Here is a 5,811-nt window from a genome sequence, read left to right as displayed (position 1 = left end):
CAATATTGTATAATGTTAGTTCACCAATTAATTCATTACAACTGACATACTTGTTGCTGTCCTTTACTTTTCAATTTTGACAGCGGGGGTTGGGATGTTCCTAACATTTCCTGTACAAGCTCTAACACTTTGTGAATTGTGAAATATTTCTTTAATTTCCTGTTTGTTGTTGTTGTTGTTTAACCATAAGTCAGTCCTGATTGAGGACACCTATGATCAAAAGCATTAGTGATGTGACAATTGCTATCAGATGTGACTCTCTTTTTTAAGAGAGTAGGAGATGATTTGATGGAGGTTTTTTTTTCCATCAGGCCAAGTGACAGTAGAGGCTCTGTCATTGGTTTATCTAATGCTCTGCAGTTTAACTTTTTTTTTTTTATTCCAACGCACCTGAAACTATCTCTGGTTCTGTGAAATAAATTTTAGGTTTCAAAGTGATCTAAGTCGAAGCCTGTCAAAATTTTATGTTAATGTTCTAAATACCAGTTTAATAATGACAAGCTTATTTTATAAAATTCTTAATTAATTTCAAAATTAATTAAAACAAAGGCAGTGTATTTCAATGGAGATATAAAAGAAAAAAGGTTAAATGCAATCTTTTTTTTTCTTCTTTCAGTTTGTTTCCACATATTTTTGTATCCACATACTTAGTAGACAGGAACATTTTTTTTTTTTTTTGCAAGTAAATTTTGTCAGTTACTGTCAGTAAAGAAACAAAAGAGTTTCTTATCTAAAGAGATTTCTTGGCAATCATTTGGTTAAAGTAGCACAATAATGAAAGTGTTTGTTTGGCAATTTCTGTACAAAATTTTTGTTTCTTTAATTTTTTTTCAGCTGAATTGCTTATATTTATGTATCTTTTGTGTATATATCATGCGTTCGTGCATCATCATCATCATCATCGTTTAACGTCCGCTTTCCATGCTAGCATGGGTTGGACGATTTGATTGAGGACTGGTGAACCAGATGGCTACACCAGGCTCCAATCTGATTTGGCAGAGTTTCTACAGCTGGATGCCCTTCCTAACGCCAACCACTCCAAGAGTGCATATGTATGTATATTTGTGTATACCCATACATACACGCACATAAACACATACATATACTTACGCAAATATACGTACATACTAACATAAACACATACATATTTACACAAAAAATACATAAACATAGTACTTACACAAACATATATATATATACACATACACACAAACACATAGTATATACACAAAACATAAACCTGTGTACAGAAATTACCAATCAAACTCCTTCATTATTGGGTTACTTTAACCAAAAGATTGCCAATTTCTTTGCCATTTGATATTCAATTGTTACTGTTCTTGAGTGGTTGACTTAATCTGTCACCTAATATAACACTGTCTGGTAACCTCGGGTCTTTAGTAGAGTCCCCATTGTTAAAAGCATTCAAGCCAGTTCTCTGGGCTGAGGATTACTCTTTCCATATGCTATTAGTCGTGGAGGCGCAATGGCCCAGTGGTTAGGGCAGTGGACTCGTGGTCATAGGATCGCGGTTTCGATTCCCAGACCGGGCATTGTGAGTGTTTATTGAGCGAAAACACCTAAAGCTCCACGAGGCTCCGGCAGGGGATGGTGGCGAACCCTGCTGTACTCTTTCACCACAACTTTCTCTCACTCTTCCTGTATCTGTTGTGCCTGTCATTCAAAGGGTCAGCCTTGTCACACTGTGTCACGCTGAATATCCCTGAGAACTACGTTAAGGGTACACGTGTCTGTGGAGTGCTCAGCCACTTGCATGTTAATTTCACGAGCAGGCTGTTCCGTTGATCTGATCAACTGGAACCCTCGACGGAGTGCCAACACATGCTATTAGTGATAAAAACCCCCATATGCTATCTGTCATAAAGATCATGGTTACTGCTTTTCCTCCTCTGGGGAAGCAATTAAAAAAACAAAAAAAATTATTTTTGATATCTTTTTTTTTATCCTTTACTTGTTTCAGTCATTTGATTGCAGCCATGCTGGGGGATTGCTTTGAAGAATTTTTAGTCAATTCATTCAGCTAAAAATACTTCAAGGCACTACTTATTCTGTCAGTATCTTTTGCTGAACCACTAAGTTACAAGGATGTAAACACACCAACACCAGTTGGTAAGTGGTGGGGCGGGGGGAATCACACACACACACACACACACAAGACTCATCAAACCAGGTTAAACTGTAGTTGTGGCTGATGCCAGTGTCACATAAAAACCAGCCATAGGAACCATGCCAAATCAGACTGGAACCTGGTGCAGCTCTCTGACATATCTGTTCCAGCCAAATCGCCTAACCCATGACAGCGGATGTTAAATGATGATAATGATGAAATGATGAGCTTCTTTCAGTTCCCATCTCCCAAATCTGCTAAAAAGACTTTAGCCAGCCTAAGGTAATAGTATAAGACAGTTGCCCAAGATGTCACACAGTATGACTGAACTCAAAACCATATAGTTGTGAAGCAAGCTTTTAATTACACTGTCATGCCTGCACCTATATATATATATATATATATATATATATATATATATATATATAAATCGTTTTTATTTTATTTGTTTTTCAAGGTTATTTTTATGCTGATTACATTTCTTTCAGATGTTTTAGCAAAGTAGTCACTGTTCTGAGTTCAATTGCTGGAACTAACATTGGAATCAATAAAATAAAGATCAGAAATTTCACCAATTAATGCCAATAGTATCATCAGTTAGGCACAAGTGTGGCTGTGGGATAAACAAGCTTGCTTCCTAACTATGTAATCTCAGGTTCAATACCATTGCGTGACAGACACCTTGGTTGAGTGTTTTCTGTTTTAGCCTTGGGCCAACTAATGCCTTGTGAGTGGATTTCATAGATGGTAACTGGAAGAAATCCATTGTATATAAATGTGTGTGTGTGTGTGTGCGTACTCTTGTCTTAACATCACAGGATCACCACTATACAAGTGATGTCATTTCTAGTCTTCTATGAAACACATGCCATGGTCATGGGGAAATATTACTTTGCTTGGAAACTGGTGAAGATTGGTGTCAGGAAGGGCATCCAGCCACAGAAAATCTGCTTCAACAAATTTGTCTGGAAAATGGAAAAATGGATGTTAGATGATGATGATGATTCCCCCCACCACTACCACAATTTAACATCCACTTTTCTCTGCTTGCATGGGTCAGATTAATTTGTTGGTGTAGATTTTCTATGACTGGATGCTGTTTGCAAGCAAGGTAATATTTCCCGATTGTTGGACATGTTCTCATAGGCTACAGGAAATGAATGGCATTGCTTGTGTGACCTGGACACTAATTGACAACTTTTATGCAATGTCAAGGCAAACAGATACAAACATTCATTTATATATATATATATATATATATATATATGTATTATATATATATGTTTGTGTGTAATATTTTGGATTAATGGGTATATGTCAATTAGTGTATTGATGTGTAAAGTAAAGCACTGGCATGGTTTAGGCTACCTGGTGTCATCTGCAGTTGGGGTATATTTCCATTGGATCTACTTCAGGAATTCTGCAGCATTAGTTGAAATAATAATCGATTAAGGAAACAGAAGCTGGATTTGGTATTGGGCTTTATTTTATACAATGATTGTTTCAACCCATCCTGCGAGTGTCCTTTATGAGTGGGATTTTATGCATCATGTTGTGTTGTATCAATTTTGTAGTACCTGATATGACCCAGACTGTGAAATTGATGCAACACAACATGATGCATAAAATCCCACTCATAAGGGACACTCACAGGATGGGTTGAAATGATCGTCATACAAAATAAAGACCAATACTAAATCCATCTTCTGTTTCTTTAATTGATTATTATATGCATATATATGTAAATGTATAATGAAGCTAAATCTGAAAATTACTAATAATCAGATGGTTTGCAAATAAAACCAGTTTTGTTACATATTTTGACAAACATCCTTATGGGAAGAATGCCTAATTTCCACCCTATTAACAAACCACACACTTCCAGTGTAAAACACTAACACTTCCAGAATTGAAACCATATTGATTTATTGTGAATAGGCATAAAGCCAGTTTTGTTTTCAAATGGGTGTGTGATTGTCTTTGAGTTAGCTGAAAAATATTGCTGGTATTTATCTTATTGAACTCTGATCAAATGAAAATTAAACTCAGTTCTGGAATGATTTGAACTCAGATCAGTAAGATTTCTAATGAAAAGTAAAGGTACTAGTCTTGCTTTCATGTTACTTGTTTATCTGTTTTTTTGTATACTTATTGATATAAGATTTTAAGTGACAGAGAGCAGAGAAATAACATATACATGTTTTTGAAGAACATTAGCTGGATCTGTAAAATAAGTACCAGTAATATAATGAGGCTGACTTTCTCATAATAAAAAAAATTGGCCTTATAACCAGTCAACCAATAAAAAATAAAAAACCCTTATTATCATTGCAAGCTGGCAGAATCATTAGCATGCCAAGCAAAATGCTTAGTGGCATTTTGTCTATCTTTACGTTCTGAGTTCAAATTCCACCAAAGTTGACTTTTCATCCTTTTGAGGTTGATAAAATAAGTACCAGTTTAACACTGTGGTTGAAATAATTGACTCCCAAACTTTCTGGCCTTGAGCCAAAATCTGAAACCATTATTATCATTATTATTAATAATGATAATAATGTGGCAAAATGCTTTACAGCATTTCATCTGTCTTAATGTTCTGAAGTTCACATTCCCCTAATGTTGTCTTTGTCTTTCATCCTTTTGGGATTGATAAAATAAGTATCAGTTGAACACTGGGGATGATGTAATTGACTTACCTGCTCCCTTAAAATTACTGTCTTTGTGCCAAAATTTCAAACTATTATTATCATTTAAAAATTTTCTATGTCTGATATAGGTTTGTCTTGTCCTGTGTTAGTTTTGATGAATACCAAGTTGGCATTGCATTGTTTGTAGTTGAATCCTTAAACAGCAGTGTTTGTACAAGCACAAAAGAATAAATAATATGTGTCAGTTTGTCAGTGAACTATATGCAGAACATCATAGTTTTTCTTTTTATTATGGAAATGTATATAAAACTTTATTATTATTTTGAATTGATCACTTTCATTGCCTGATTGCTTTTAATTTATCAGGTCTTTGTCAAAACAAATTGCCAATGTTCATCATCCTTTAGCGTCCGCTTTCCATGCTAGCATGGGTTGGACGATTTGACTGAGGACTGGCGAACCAGATGGCTACGCTAGGCTCCAATCTGATTTGGCAGAGTTTCTACAGCTGGATGCCCTTCCTAATGCCAACCACTCTGAGAGTGTAGTGGGTGCTTTTACGTGCCTCCGGCACGAAGGCCAGTCAGGCGGTACTGGCAATGGCCACGCTCAAAATGGTGTATTTTATGTGCCACCTGCACAGGAGCCAGTCCAGCGGCACTGGCAATGACCTTGTTCAAATGTCTTTTCACGTGCCACTAGCACAAGTGCCAGTAAGGCAATGCTGGTAATGATTACGCTCAAATGGTGTTATTTATGTGCCACTGGCGCGGAGGCCAGACAGCTGCTCTAGCAAGGATCACGCTCGGATGGTGCTCTTAGCGCTCTACTGGTACAGGTGCTGTCACGATTTCGCTTTCACTTGCCCCAACAGGTCTTCACAAGCCGAGTTTAGTGTCCAATGAAGGAGACGTTGGCATGGGTGCCAGTCATCGAATTTAGTTTGATTTCGATTTCACTTGCCTCAACAGGTCTTCGCAAGTGGAGTTTAGTGTTCAATGAAAGAAAGGTACGCATAAGTGGGCTGGCTACACC

The 5,811-nt window shown here is 36.8% G+C and overlaps 1 long non-coding RNA gene across 1 annotated transcript in view; it reads right to left on the bottom strand.

Annotated features, from left to right (window-relative positions):
- LOC128249880 (uncharacterized) overlaps positions 1-5,052 on the bottom strand; it is a 15,691-nt gene extending 10,639 nt beyond the window's left edge. Inside the window, exon 1 of the long non-coding RNA XR_008266013.1 lies at positions 4,825-5,052. This is a non-coding gene — a long non-coding RNA (uncharacterized LOC128249880). The remainder of the gene's footprint in view (positions 1-4,824) is intronic.
- Between the last annotated feature and the right edge of the window lie 759 nt (positions 5,053-5,811).

This window comes from Octopus bimaculoides, chromosome 1 (assembly GCF_001194135.2).
Source record: "Octopus bimaculoides isolate UCB-OBI-ISO-001 chromosome 1, ASM119413v2, whole genome shotgun sequence".
NCBI classification, from domain to species: Eukaryota; Metazoa; Mollusca; class Cephalopoda; order Octopoda; family Octopodidae; genus Octopus; species Octopus bimaculoides.
This window is presented reverse-complemented; position numbering and strand designations above follow the sequence as displayed.